General features: G+C 40.5%; 1 protein-coding gene and 1 pseudogene across 1 annotated transcript in view; one reads left to right on the top strand and one right to left on the bottom strand.

Moving 5' to 3' along the window:
* Window positions 1-14,415, top strand: part of LOC129499424 (T cell receptor alpha chain MC.7.G5-like) — a 494,732-nt gene that overhangs the window by 379,860 nt on the left and 100,457 nt on the right. The window lies entirely within an intron of this gene.
* On the bottom strand, window positions 419-3,280 carry LOC129499422 (THAP domain-containing protein 5-like; annotated as a pseudogene).

The following is a 14,415-nucleotide window of genomic DNA, read 5'->3' as shown; positions in this document are numbered from 1 at the left end:
GTGATAAGAACTGATAGGAACTTGCTCAATACTATAATCAGTAACATATTCAATTACATTAACTGTCAATTTTAAATCATTATTTTCTACATTTCTGTTGTTCCCACTGTCTTTTTCACATTTAAAAAAAATTCTCATGGATATAAGCAATATTTTTATTTACATCACCATCATTCCTTTCTTGCTTGTCTAAGATCACTCCAGATCTACAGTTTCTTGCTTATAAATTTTAATAAAATACATATATATAAGTGGGCATGTATAATATTAAAGAGTACTCTATCATTCTGGAATTTAAAAATGACAAAAGCACACATTTTAAAAAGCTACACATTAAATAGATATAAGTTATGATTTACAATTTTTGGTTTATAAATTATAAACTTAAATATAGAATGTTAAGGAGATTACCTATGTATTATGATGGTCAGCTACATATAGGGTATTGAAATACATATTCTTTTAAGTTTAAAGTACCTCTCCTATGAACCGAACTAATGGTCATTATCACTCAAGTGGAATAAAATTATAAAAGGAGTACTATTATTACAAATAACTATAGTCAACAAGTCAAATACCACAGAATTCAATTCTGAGGATAATCCAATAGCAAATAACATCAAATACTAGCCAACATCTAGTATTATGTAAGTATGTATTACCTTACCAAAAAGTTGTTCTAGGGGGATCCCTGGGTGGCTCAGCGGTTTAGCGCCTGCCTTCGGCCGGGGGCATGATCCCAGAGTCCCGGGATCGAGTCCCACATCGGGCTCCCTGTGTGGAGTCTGCTTCTCCCTCTGCCTTATCTCTGCCTCTCTCTGTGTGTCTCTCATGAATAAATAAAATCTTTAAAAAAAAGTTGTTCCATTAAAAAAGTATCTTAATAGAAAGGAAAGGAACTATAAACAGACTAGATTTTGTAAGTGCCCTAATTGTACAGATTACAGACTGAGGCTCCAAAGTAATTCGTCCAAATCACATGCCAAAGGTAGAACTGGCACTGATATCCAAGCCTGTTTTCTCTTCTGGGCTCCTTTCACCATCTCCATGTTCTCCCATTTTATGAATCATATCATTTATTCACTCTATTTTAACTTTAATTTAGAAGATTACCAAGTGGTGAAACTTCTTCTCTACAGTCCAACAACTCTCCTGTTTTTTTTAATAATGAACACTACAAGAATGGGATGCAGTTTTTAACATTAGAACATTTTCTTAGCTTAAGATGAGAACTTTATACCGGAAAAAGTTACATATAATTTAGTTTGGCTGCAAAAAGCTTATATAAAAGTCATAGTGTTAAACTCTTTACACTCTATATCATAGTAACTTCATATGTTGTGAAATGATTTTCTATAATCTTGACATTTTCTTCAGATAGCCAGTTTTCTTGTTTTAGCTGCCTTATAAGAGCTTCCAAAGACTTCATTCTTCCAAGAGTTTGTTGTTCTTGTAGCTGGAGAAGAGTTATCTTTGAATGTAGTTTAGGAACTTTCTGCCAAAGATGTTCCTTATTTATATCTTATCTGCAGTAAGAATGTTCCATTTGTAAAACTGTCTGTCTCATAGTCTACATCCTTATATAAGGAGTCTTCAATGTCTAGATCTTCCATTTCCACAGTTTCTTTTTCAGCAGATACAAAAGAATTAATTGGTTTGGAATTTTCTGTGGGTACAAAAAAGGCAATAACAGATTCTTTATTTGTATTTAACTCTTCGACTGTTTGAGTAATTGTGCTGAGTAAAAATGGACTTTCCTGTGCAGACTTAATTTCCATGGAATTATTTGTAAAGTTTGGGTTAGCAAGATGATTCGCAGGTATTTCAAACACTTCTTGGGTTTCCAAAGACGGCTGAACATCTTCTGAGTTTGAAGTTGTCAAGGTAATAGTTGTAGAATTTAGATTCTCAAAAGATGTGTGAAAACCACCTATATCTATGTCTTGGGTAACTGAAGTTTCCAAGGTAGATACTGGTATTCCAATATCTTGTTTAAGCAGATTAAGAGTTAATATGTTATTTTATATACATTCTGGTTTGGGAGCTGGTGGCTTCACCAAAGTAGATGAATTACATAATTCTGTGTGTTCAGGGAGGATATTTGTATTAACTGTATTTTTCTTTAACTCATTTGAAGCAAATGATTCTTGTGACTTGGCTTTTAGGCACACTTCTTTCTCATCATCTAATTTTTTCTTCCGAGATTTTTTTTTTTTTTTGGAAAGGTCTTTGTCCTGATCGTCTTCAGGCAAAGAAAATATTGTTGGGATTGCAGTTTGTTTCAAATATCGAATACCCCATCTGATGTCAAGAGAGTCAGGAGTAAAATGGTCACTACACAGGAACTGGTATTTCCTGGGTACCCATGAATCTCGTTTCATATTCTTTAACCATTTTTCAAGTCTTTCTTTGCCATGTAGAGGAAACGGGTAAAAACTCAGCTTTCGTCCCCGATGGTTCTTACAGCAAATCGCGGCGCAGGAGCGAGGCATCGGAGGGTCCGGCCGGGCGGCGAGGGGCGCTGCGGGACCACCCCCCGCGCGTCGCCGAGCCCCCACTCCTTTCTTTAGAGGTTCACTCCATATCACCTACTACAATCATTCCAGAATGTGGGCAAGAATCGCCAAAGTTATCAGTGATAAATAACCCCAACCACGTATTTCAATAACATTTATTAAATATCCTTGTGCAGTGTAAAATACCGTGGAAGAAGTGAAGAGAACAGAAGCAACAATGGCTGTGAGCCTGGCTGCTGGGTCTCACACTTGGAAATGTGAACCCAGGTGAACCTGTGTCTGACTCTTTTACAAAATTTCTCCCTTCAAAGAGCTCGATGCCCAGTACAAAATAAAACAAGTGCTTGGAAAGTGAATGTTATGAATTGAATTTCACTTCCTTGGAATATGACATGCTTACAGAGTCCTTTTTTTTTTTTTTTAAGAACCAGAAGCAGATCCATGAGATGTACCTCTGACACCAAATCCCCAAATCCTAACAGTTCATGTGTCTTGTTCAAATGACAAACTGTGGAATGAGGGAGTAGGGGTGGCTAGGAGGTTGCTATCAGGCCGTCCTGGACAAATGGCCAAGGGATGTGATGGAGAATATGGACTTTTCATAAATAAAACCTGAATTATCAGAAAGCCACAAGTAAGTAAACAGATGGTGGCAGGGGAAATTTTGCAGGTAGAGTTAGCTGGGAAATGATCTTGGAGATGAATCCTGAGCTGGTCTTTGAAGATAGTGAAAGATCTAGCACAATTGGGAATATTATTTCAGAGCCAAGGAATCTCCTTCTGTGACGGAATGCCACCAAGCAGTTTCCTCATCACCAAGCAAAGACACAATTTATCCCTACCCACCTAAACTGTGTGTTTTTGAAAGATATTTCCCGGGAACCAGGCAATAGCAATACTTCTGTTCACTTCAGAGGATCAGTCAATGTTAATACCATAGATCTGAGAGCTTACGAGTCCTGGACTCTCCTTCACTCTTCTCTTGACCCTGCATGTTTGATCCAAGAGCATAGGGATTAATCTCTTCATCCTGGGATTACAATCACCAGTTAGCACACCAAGTCCAATTTCTCTTTTTATGTCTAGAAGAGCAAAAGCAACGCAGAGGAGAATAAAATTATACCCAGACTTCCTTCCAGGTTGTGCAAAATAACAAGGCTTATGGCTTAAAGGATAGAATACATCAACTCAATCAAAATAAAATCAGAAGAGCCCATTTTCAGGGAATATAAACAATTCACAGAGATAACACTTAAATGAAATTCTCAGTTTTGCCTATTTTCTAAAAGAGCAAATTCTTATAGATACAAATTTTTCAGCATAGAGAGATGAGTTTTAACATTTCTTCCTGGTATAGCAGACTGGAGGCACTCACAGCCACAGAAAGAAGAAATAGGATGAGCCTCCCGCTTCATGTAAGAAATCATGCAGAAAAAAATATATCAGGCCAAAAAAAAAAAAAACATCTAAAACACTTTAAACATTTCAGATTACCTGCTGGTCACAATGGGAATGTGTAACTTTACAAAAGGTAGATATTTTTTCTGTCACCATCTTATCCTAGGGATCAATTTTAGCCTCATTGAGTCATCATGTCCATCTTAACATGATGTAGTACACAAGACACAGCATCGCCATACAGTATTCCTGCCCCAAATGAGTAAATAAACCTAATCCAACCTTTAGGTCTAAAAAAAGATGAGGGAGCTAGAAGTACAAAATACAGGATTCCACAAAGAAACAATGAGACTAATCCAGAAGGTGAGATATTCTACAGGACAACAGGACTCATCCCTTCGATAATCAATGTTATGGGAAGAAAAAGACATACAGTGGAGGGAAAGCAGTGGAAGAAGGACAAACACATATTAAAGAAACATAAAACATTTAGCACCAAATGAAATGCATAATCTTTAATGGGATTCCTGTTTTTTTTTATTATTATTATTTATTCATGATAGTCACAGAGAGAGAGAGGCAGAGACACAGGCAGAGGGAGAAGCAGGCTCCATGCACCGGGAGCCCGACGTGGGATTCGATCCCGGGTCTCCAGGATCGCGCCCTGGGCCAAAGGCAGGCGCCAAACCACTGCGCCACCCAGGGATCCCAGGGATTCCTGTTTTTAAAAACCATCTGTACAGGACATCTGGGGAAGAATTAGGAAAATTTGATCGTGGACTGGCTATTAAATGATTTTGGGGAATTGTTAACTTTATTAGGTGGGAAGCGGTATTTTACTTATGCAGGAAAGTATTTTTGTTTTTTGTTTTTTTTAAAATGCATGCTGAAATGTTTAAGAATGAATTGCCTTGGGGACACCTGGGTGACTCAGTCAGTTCAACAACCAACTCTTGATTTTGATTCAGGTCATAATCTCAGGGTCATGAAATCAAGCCCTGTGTTGGGCTCCACATTCAGGGTAGACTGCTTGAGATGATTTCTCTCCCTTTCTTCTGCCCCTCCCCTCTCTCAAATGCTATAAATCAATTAATCAATAAATAAATAAACTAATTAAATAAGTAAACATTATTTTTAATGGAAAGTCTGAAGCACTGCCACAGAAATGTTGAATGGGTACTGAAGACAATGTAGTCAGACTCTATCACTTCACTGAGCTCTTTCTCTGTCACCAAAGCACATTATCCTGGATCCAGCATCTGATCCCCAGACTACCATCCCAAAAAAGAAACCAGTGGCAAATCACTTGCATAGCCATGGTCCTTGACTCTAGAGAATCCAACCAAAGAATTGAGTCATATTTATCATTTTTACAGAACTAGAGGCTGCTGCTCTAGGCTTCTGACCATCATTCTGATGGTCAGATTCATTGATCAATCAAAGCATCTGCTACAATTGATCTGCTAATCACTAGCAAACAAGTCGAGAGTGCGGGAGCCATAGAGAAATTTGGGGCCTTCCAGTTGCCACTGCAGCTTTGGCAGCACAAATATAGATGTAAAACAGTAAGTAGCTCCCAAAGTACAGGCAGACCATGGACCTATAGAGTCCCCAAGACCTTTGCAAGGAGTCCATGAGGTCAGAACTATTTTCACAATAATACCAAACATCCCTTGCCCTTTTCATTGTGTTGCTATTTGCACTGATAGTGCAAAAGCAATGATAGGTGACGCTGTTAGCACCTTGGCATGGATCAAGATAGGGGCATCAATTCTGTGTTAGTAGCCATTGTGTTCTCTACCTCCATGTATTTGCGGGGGGGGGGGGAGTCAGTGTTGCTTTAAAGTATTATTGACCGTATTAGTTTGCCAAGGCTGCCATAATAAAATACCACATACATAGTTTACAAAACAGAAAGCTATTTTCTCATAGCTCAGAAGCTGAAAGTCCAAGATCAAGGTGCCTACAGAGCTGATACCTGAGGCCTCTTCCTTTGGCTTGTAGATGGCCACCTTCTCACAGGGTCTTTCCTCTGTGTATTCATAGCCCTGCTCTCCCTTCCTTTTGTGTGTCCAAATTTCCTCTTCTTATAAGAATGCCAGTTAGACTGGATTAGGGTCCACCCTAAGGACTCATCCTAATCCAATCCAAATGGCCTCACTTTAACTTAATCATATCTTTAAAAATCCTATCTCTAAATACAGTCACATTCTTCTGAGGTACTGGGAGAGAGGACTTCAATATATAAATTGAGGGGAGCACGCAATTCAGTCTATAACATTGACAAAGCAGTAAAAACTATTAATTGTATTAAATCTCGCCTCTTGCATATGTGTCATTTTGGTGTTCTGTGACAAAAAAAGGGTACACAAAATTTTATGTACACATAAAATACTTTTGTGGCATTCTAAATTATGATAGTTATCTCAAGGGAAAACATTTGTACAATTGGTTGAATTGCAAACTGAACTAGCCACTTTTTCCATGAAACATCACTTTTGCTTGAAAAAATAACTGACAGATAAACTATAGTTGTTCAGACTTGAGAATTTGGCAGGCATATTGAAAATGAATGAACTGAGCCTGTCACATCAAGAAAAACAACTGAAAGTTGTTGCTAATGATAAAAATCCAAGCTTTCAAGCCAAAGGTAGAGTTTAGGAAATCTTGTATCTGCCACCATGAGCCCCTCAATGTTTAAATTCTTTTCTGATTTAAAGCTACTGATGGTGATATAACAACTGTGATAGTTTGATACTCTATAATAAAATGCGTTAACATGTGGAAGTTGCCTAAATCAGTGAACCAATTACTTCCCAAATGACCAATGGATGATGTTACAAAACCATGCCTGGATGAAAGTTTCATCCAAAATGCAAACTAGACCAATGGATTTAACAGAATATAAAAGTTTATTAATATGATTTCAGATTCCATATTACAACTAACATCTCGTTCGAACTATATATCTGCATAAAGGCCAGTGTTTTCTTATATTTTTTAACCAAACTGGCATATTGCAGAGACGGAATGTGTAAGTAGACCTGAGAATCCAGCTGCCTTCTTATAAGCCAGCTCTGCCCTGACAGATATTCGAATATGATCAAACACCCCCAGTATCTTTTCCTTCAGTCTACACTCCCTCATGTTTTCTAGCTGTCCCTTCCTGTCCATGATATAAAGTATCTTCAACAGCCTGGTATTCTCCTTTGAATACCCTGCAGTTTGTCTGTAACCGTCAGAGTATATGTCAATATACCAGGAGCTGGGGGTGGAGATAAATAAAACTAGTTTAAAGTCCACAATCCGGGGATCCCTGGGTGGCACAGCGGTTTGGCGCCTGCCTTTGGCCCAGGGCGTGATCCTGGAGACCCGGGATCGAATCCCACGTCGGGCTCCCGGTGCATGGAGCCTGCTTCTCCCTCTGCCTGTGTCTCTGCCTCTCTCTCTCTGTGACTATCATAAATAAATTAAAAAATAAAATAAAAATAAAAAAAATAAAGTCCACAATCCCAAATATTTCAAGCCTGGAGGCTGCCTCTGACCAACCTCTACTTCATTTCTTGCCATGGTATCCCATGAACTTTTTCAAAATGGTTGGAGTCTCTGAACACAGGGCCTGGTCTTAGCTGGGACTAGACAATACTATGGAAGCCCAGTTTTCACACAGTTTCCATTTCCTCTGTTTCTCTCCCCACCAACACCGAGAATGAGGTTGCCCAGCACTGAGAACATGGCCCAGGCTCATTCTAGGAAGAGCTGAACCTGAGCATACACTCTCCCTGTATCTGCTTGCTCCTCCCCTTTCCCACAGCAGGGCACCTCATACAATACTCTAAAACCACAGAGAGAGAAAGAAAATGACAGGTTATCCAGGCTAGTCTCTGGTCACTTCAGGGAAGGAGGTCAGGTATGGGACTGACATGATACCCAGTGATAAATGCCAGAATAGAAACCAAAGAAGACTAAATATTTGCCTAAGTGTACCAAAAAATAGCATACTAGGAATCAGGATATTTGATTTCTTGAACGTTGCTTTGAAACTGGGTACCTTGGTGAAGTTGTGAAACCTCTTTGGATCTTTCTAGACTCTTTCATCTGAACACCCAAAGGAGTGAATATATGATCACTCAGGTCTCCCCAGTTCTAGGGTGCCTCTCCAGAGACACAAGTGGTCTTTGATTACTCACATTAGTGTAAAAGAATGTGATCTGAATGTAGATCATGTGAAACTCATTTCTATGTGACTTTAGAATATATTTCTTGGTGTGCAGCAAATCACGAGACTTATCTTCCCTATGATGCTTAATTTAGGCTAATGTTAAAAATCAATTTGCCTACAACTAATGTTGCTATGCTCCACTAAAGAAGTGTAGGTAATATTCCGTAAGGCAGGCTGGCGCCAGCGAGAAAACAAAGGAGTTGGAGTTGGGAACATGTGGATTCTGGCCATGGCTGCGTCACTTCCTAACTTACCCTCACCAAACATGAGATGAATTTCATCCTTAGAATGGATTCAGAAGATACTTTCTGAGCACTCACTGAGGCAGGCACTATGCCGGCCCAGAGTACACAGAGATGAACCAGATAAAATCCCTTCTCTCAAGGGTCTCTACCTAATGAAAAAGAGAAAAATGGTTTTCATCCTCTTTTCTGCACATTTCTGTTGCAGGGAGGGAAAAGAAAGGTATCTAACCCAGCCTAGTCTTCCCAGGGAATTCACCAGCATAGATAAGACCAGAAAATGAATAGTATCTAAGGAAGTGGGTTATGGTCCAAATTGGGTAATAGAAGAAGGGAAGGACATTTCAGGCAAAAGCAATCAGATGACAAAGGCAAAGAGGTAGGAAATGACATGGTGCTTTTAGCAAGCAAGTAGTTCAGTGCAGCTGAGTTTAAGTGAGCTGAGCAAGTGAAAAAAGTACATGTAGGCCTGGTAGGTAGACAAAAGCCTGTGCTCCATATCATTTTATCTTGAGGATAATGGAGAGCTACCAATAGATTCAAGCATATAATTATATATTCGAGATCCTCTCGAGGCTTAGCATCTGTATTAATTAGCTATTTCTTGCTGTGATTATGATCTATAACAACCCCAAATTGTCAGTTGATTACAACAGCAAATATACATTGCTTTTGCTCACTGTTCTGCAGTCCAGCTGGACTTGGCTTCAAGACGTGAGTTGGATTCAGGTCTTCTCTACTTGTCTTCATTCTAGAACCCAGGCTGAAGCAGCAATGATCCCTGGAGTATACTCTTCTCATTTCAGAAGAAAGAGGTTTAGGAGTGCTGGTAAAAATCCATGATAGGACATCTCTTGGAGCCTCAGCTTAGACTAGCACACTGTCCCTTCCATATAGTCTATCAGTCAAAGTATGGCCAAACCCCAAAGTCAAGAGAGTGGAACATATACTCTGCTTGTAGTGGGCCTTGCAAAGTCATGGGGCAAAGTACCTGGGCACACACTTCTGTTGCAGAGAGGGAGTGAAGGATTAGAAGCCACAAGAGGCACATTCTCATCAGGATTCATCACCCCAGATCTCTCTGCCATGGCCAGGGGATTGAAGGTTCACTGCCCCAGACTCATAAGGTTGCCTGGTTTAAGTTTGGTATTACTCTCAAGTTCCACTGTTTTTTGGAGTTCCAAGTTGGAAGTTCCAAAGTTCCAACTTTGGAGCTCCAAGTTTCCCAACTTTTTGTCTCCTATAACTAGGTCTATTCAAACCAGTTTCTAATGGCTGTTTGGGAAAGCCTTACACCAGCACTAGGAAGGGGTCAGTGAGTCTCACATGGGTTAACGAGAACCCTAGTTCATTAACAAACACAGTAACCACCCACCTCCTGCCATTTCAATCCCTAGCACCTAAAACCAGTTCTACTCGAGTCTAGGTTGTAGTTCCTTGTTCTCATCTAGCCCTACCCATGAGACCCACATTTCCTTGCTTTCTGCCCAAAGCCATCCTATTACATTACTATTGAGAGCATAACATTTCTTCTTTTCCTTTTTTCCTGTTTGTTCTTTGGTTTGTTTGGGTTTGTTTTGTTTTGTTTTGTTTTTCAACAAAAGAATCTTAGGCTTTGTATATGGAGACAAATTTACTTGGAATTTATGGGACAGGCATGTAGTTGTAGGGTAGGAAGGAGTTGTCACAAAGATGATAAGTAAAATTGTGGTAACTTAATCAAGGCATGAATTTGCATAAGATCAGCTAGACAGAGTGTGAAGAGAAATCTTTTTAAAACCTTTATCCCTTTTGGGGCATCTTGGTGGTTTAGTCAGTTAAGGTCTGCCTTTGGGCTCAGGTCATGATCCCAGGGTCCTGGGATTGAGCCCTGCATCGGGCTCCCTGCTCAGCAGGGAATCTGCTTCTCCCTTTCCCTCTGCCCCTTTCCCCTGCTTATGCGCACTTGTTCTCTCTCTCAAATAAATAAATAAAATCTTTGTAAAAATAAAGAAAGAAAATCTCAGGTACTTTTGATAGCAACAGCAGCAAAATGCACACTCTCCTTAAGCAATTATCATTTAATAATGTCACCCGGCTTTCACTGTAATAGTCACAGAGATCACAGGCAAACTGAGACCAGTATGTTAAGGGCCCCAGAGGAGTTTTCAAAAAGGAAATAACCTGTTGAAAACCACAGGTCAGACAAGAAGATGAATAGCAAGCAACCACTGAATTCAGCCAGAGCCACTGTGTCTTGTTGCATGGGCCATGCCTTGCACAAGGGCACTCAGTCCTTGGGGTCAAGTGGGGCTAAAATTCAGCTTGTGCTCTGCCAGCCGAGCCAAGGCCCTGGTGGAGAGGTGCATCAGCTGGAGAAAGGGACAGCTTTTATACAGCACACAAAGGTGCCATCTCTTTGTCAAGCCTGAGCCAGAAGGGGGTGCCTCTGCATATGCCCAGCAGGTTTGCCCTTTCTACATCACACAAATCACCATATGGGCTACTGGCTCTGGATTTAGCCACTAGGGACTCAATGGAGAGGATGAAATTTTAAATTTACATGAAAGCCCTTTGTAAAATGTATAACACTATTCAGGTGTAAAGTGGGACAGGCAGAGGTGATTCAGAGGCTTAGCAGGTCACAGGAGAAATAACACTGACCACAAACCCACAGCCCAATCACAGCATGTAGAATCCACTTGAGACATCCAGAAATCTGACAAACTCCTCTATGAGAAACCATTTGAGAGTAGACTGGCCAGAAGGCACAGATGGGAATGGACGTGATGCCTTCTGAATGCCCATTCTAGTCACACGCTCCAGGCCAGGTCTGGCCAAGAGGCCGAAAAGCCTCAGACAGAAGCAACTGGGCAAACTTGTTGCAAGCCTAACTGCCAAAACCCTTTCATCTTGCTGGAGCTTGCCTTGGAGAAAACATCAGGCCCCAGCGGTTCTCAGACGCCACATAGAGTGAAACCACGGGAGGTTTTTGTAAAGCCCTGTAGCACTGTGATTGGAGGGATACCCACAGTGCTACAAAACCCACAGAGACCTATACAAAAACTGCAGGGCCAAAGGTGGCATTTCCCTGGGAAATCCTCAGCTTGCCTACAATACCCCAGGGGATGAACCCTGCAGGAAACCACCTCTCTTTGCTCAGGGACCCAGGAAGGACACCAGGAAGTCGACCCAACCAAGAGAAGTGACCCCAGCTGCTGGCCTCTCACTCACTGCTGCCTTCCTTGGATGAAACTGGCATTTCAACATGCTTCTATAGCCACATGTGGAGAATACAAAAAAAGTGTTTCTTTAAAAATGTTTGTTGTCTTGGTTCATGTTGATTCTATGGTAAGAGTTATATGAGCCATCTCATGTGGAATTTCTGAATCCAGATCCCTGGAGAGATTTGCCAGAGTGCTCTGCTTTGCAGTTTGAGAAGACAAATTCCAAGAGAGACCGATTTGTTTTTAAGCAATCTCCAGCCGTACTTGTTCATTCTAAAAGCGGACTGCACTGTAAATCACCAGAACCTCATCAGTGCTTCACAATGCCCAGTCACCTCTTGTTATGCCACACATACTCTCTGTCCTTAAAGCAGCACTAATGAATGTGAAGGCTTTGACTCTGGAAATAGTCATGAATCCAAGATTCATCTTCTTGGCAATACCAGTTTTCCAAGACTGAGAGTTAGGCATGGGTCTAGGAGTGAGAAGAGTCTAAAACAAGAGAAAGAAGTAATTCAGAGAATATCACGAAACATACTATACCAGAAAGTTCACTGTAGGAATACATGCTCCTACCTACTCCTCAGTCAACAGCCTCCCAAAAGCAAACCCACCCCACCTATGGTTAATTAAATCATCATGAATCACTTGGATAAGCAATGAGGGCATCTTCCTAAGAACTGAGCCCTAAAGACCCTCCAGTCCTAAAGCTAATACGAAGAGGAACGCCCAAGGAGAGCTGCTGAAGTTTTTGGAATGGCCTCGATCACTGTGTTACAAACAAGCTCTTCTTTGGAAAAGGAACTCACCTGGTTGTGGAAGCAAGTAAGTAACTCATTTGTCTGTTCTTTGGGTTTAGGGGGGGTCCTTCATGTAAGGGGGCAGAAAAATCAGGTAATAGCATGAAAATAGTGTCAAGGAGGACTGTGGGGAAGATGTGAACTATGGTTAGTCCCTCCGTAGGAGCTGGGAGGAGGTTTGTCTGTAAAAAAAAAATTGAATCTGGGCTGTGAAAGAACCCATACAGCTCTGGAGAAACAGAAAATTTTGCCTAATCTGTGGGATTTGGGTCCAGGCTGGAGAGACCACAGACTGTTTGGCTTAGCTTAACCCCAAGGAGAGAGCTGATCAGAAAAAAAAAAGTTGATCTGAGTCTGTGATTCTATCAAAGTTCTCCAGATATAAATAATTCTGACCTTCTTTAGGCTGAGAGAGAGAGAGAGTTCACTGGACTCTGACCTTCTTTAGGCTGAGAGAGAGAGAGTTCACTGGCCATAGAGGGTGAGGCCAGAGGGTGGTCACTGGTGTCACTACATTTCTCTTCAGAAAAAAAGGAACCAGTTCCAAACATCTGCTTCTAACTGTTTGAGTTGCAGATGGAAGCTAGTCACTAGTAAGGATGTGGGAACATTCTGGTTCCCAATGAGACCAGATTCCAAGCAGAACAAAGTGAATGTGTAATGCTTCCAACTAAGAAATGCTTTAAAGTCTGTAAGACACAGGCAGGAGTAATTCCCTAAGGACTCGTGGAGTTCACCTTCCTCACTAAGAGGACATGAAGCCACTCACTAATTAACTGTTATAAAATAATCAATGCTAAAGTTGTCAAATTATTGTACTCAACATAGAAGTCATCTTTTCATGTCATTTAAGTGATATCTGAACCCAACCATGTCTTGCTTTAAAAAAAAAAAGGCGGCAGCTTCCAGTTAGATAGTGGATATTAATATTAAGCCATCAAATGTAAAAAACAAATACAAAACCCCATTTCAAAGGTGTGAGGGAAGTCTAACAGTGAGATCAATGGTCCCTAATCTGCTGAGCTGGCTACTAGAAAAGTGACAGCACACTCTAGCCTGATGCTTGGCATTCAGCTTGTGTTTTCCAAGGTGAAAGTAGGTTCAAAAGAAGTGTGGCAGAAGAGTATGATGGGGTGGGCTCCTCTCCAGAGAATGCCTGGGTGTATGATTGCAGGAGGCATAGCACTGGGGGCTAAGGAAAGGAGAAGAAGGAGTGCAAAGGGCACCTGGGTGGCTCAGTTGGTTAAGCAACCGACTCTTGATTTCAGCTCAGGTCATGATCTCAGGATCCTGGGAATGAGCTCTGCATATGTAGATATGTAGGGCTATGCTCTCCTCACAGAGCCCCTACTTTTGCTGTGTTCTCTCTCTTTCTCTCTCTCTCTCAAAACAAATCAATAAATCTTAAAAAAAAAAAAAAAAAAAAAAAAGGAAGGAGCGCAGGCTGGCCATTCCCAGACTTCACACTATGGGGAGACGTGGGGTAGGGTTTTGCATCCAGAAAGAGATAGAGATCCAAAGCTATGCTAGCACAGTCAGGGCAGAAAAATTCTGAAAGAGAGAGAGAGGAGAGAAGAAAGAAAAAGAAAGAAAGAAAGAAAGAAAGAAAGAAAGAAAGAAAGAAAGAAAGATCATGGCAAAATTTTGAAACTTCAACTAGTTCAGGCTCCTGCCCTTATACCTCATTGGCTTTAAAATTTCTCACTAAAATAATTGTTCATCCACATTCCCTGTGAAGTTACTGAATGATTTCCCTAGTCTCCCTTTGTTCACCATGTCTTCTTAATAGATTAAGTCCTTCTGTTTCCTGAGCTAATGATCCAATATTTCCCAAAGTGTGGATGCACAAACCATATTTTACATGGTATATAGACTTTTATTTTATTTTAATTGCACTATCTTTTAATGGATATCAGAATAGTAACAACTAGGTTGTCAAACCCATGTGACTTAAAGTTTCCTTTTAATTATATTTAAAGTCAAAAAGTGAGTAAATTTAAAGAAAGCTATTAGGCAAATTATATGACAAAT

Source organism: Nyctereutes procyonoides, unplaced genomic scaffold, assembly GCF_905146905.1.
Source record: "Nyctereutes procyonoides isolate TBG_1078 unplaced genomic scaffold, NYPRO_anot_genome, whole genome shotgun sequence".
NCBI classification, from domain to species: domain Eukaryota; kingdom Metazoa; phylum Chordata; class Mammalia; order Carnivora; family Canidae; genus Nyctereutes; species Nyctereutes procyonoides.
Note: the sequence above shows the minus strand (reverse complement) of the source record. Positions and strands in the feature narration are given on the sequence as shown.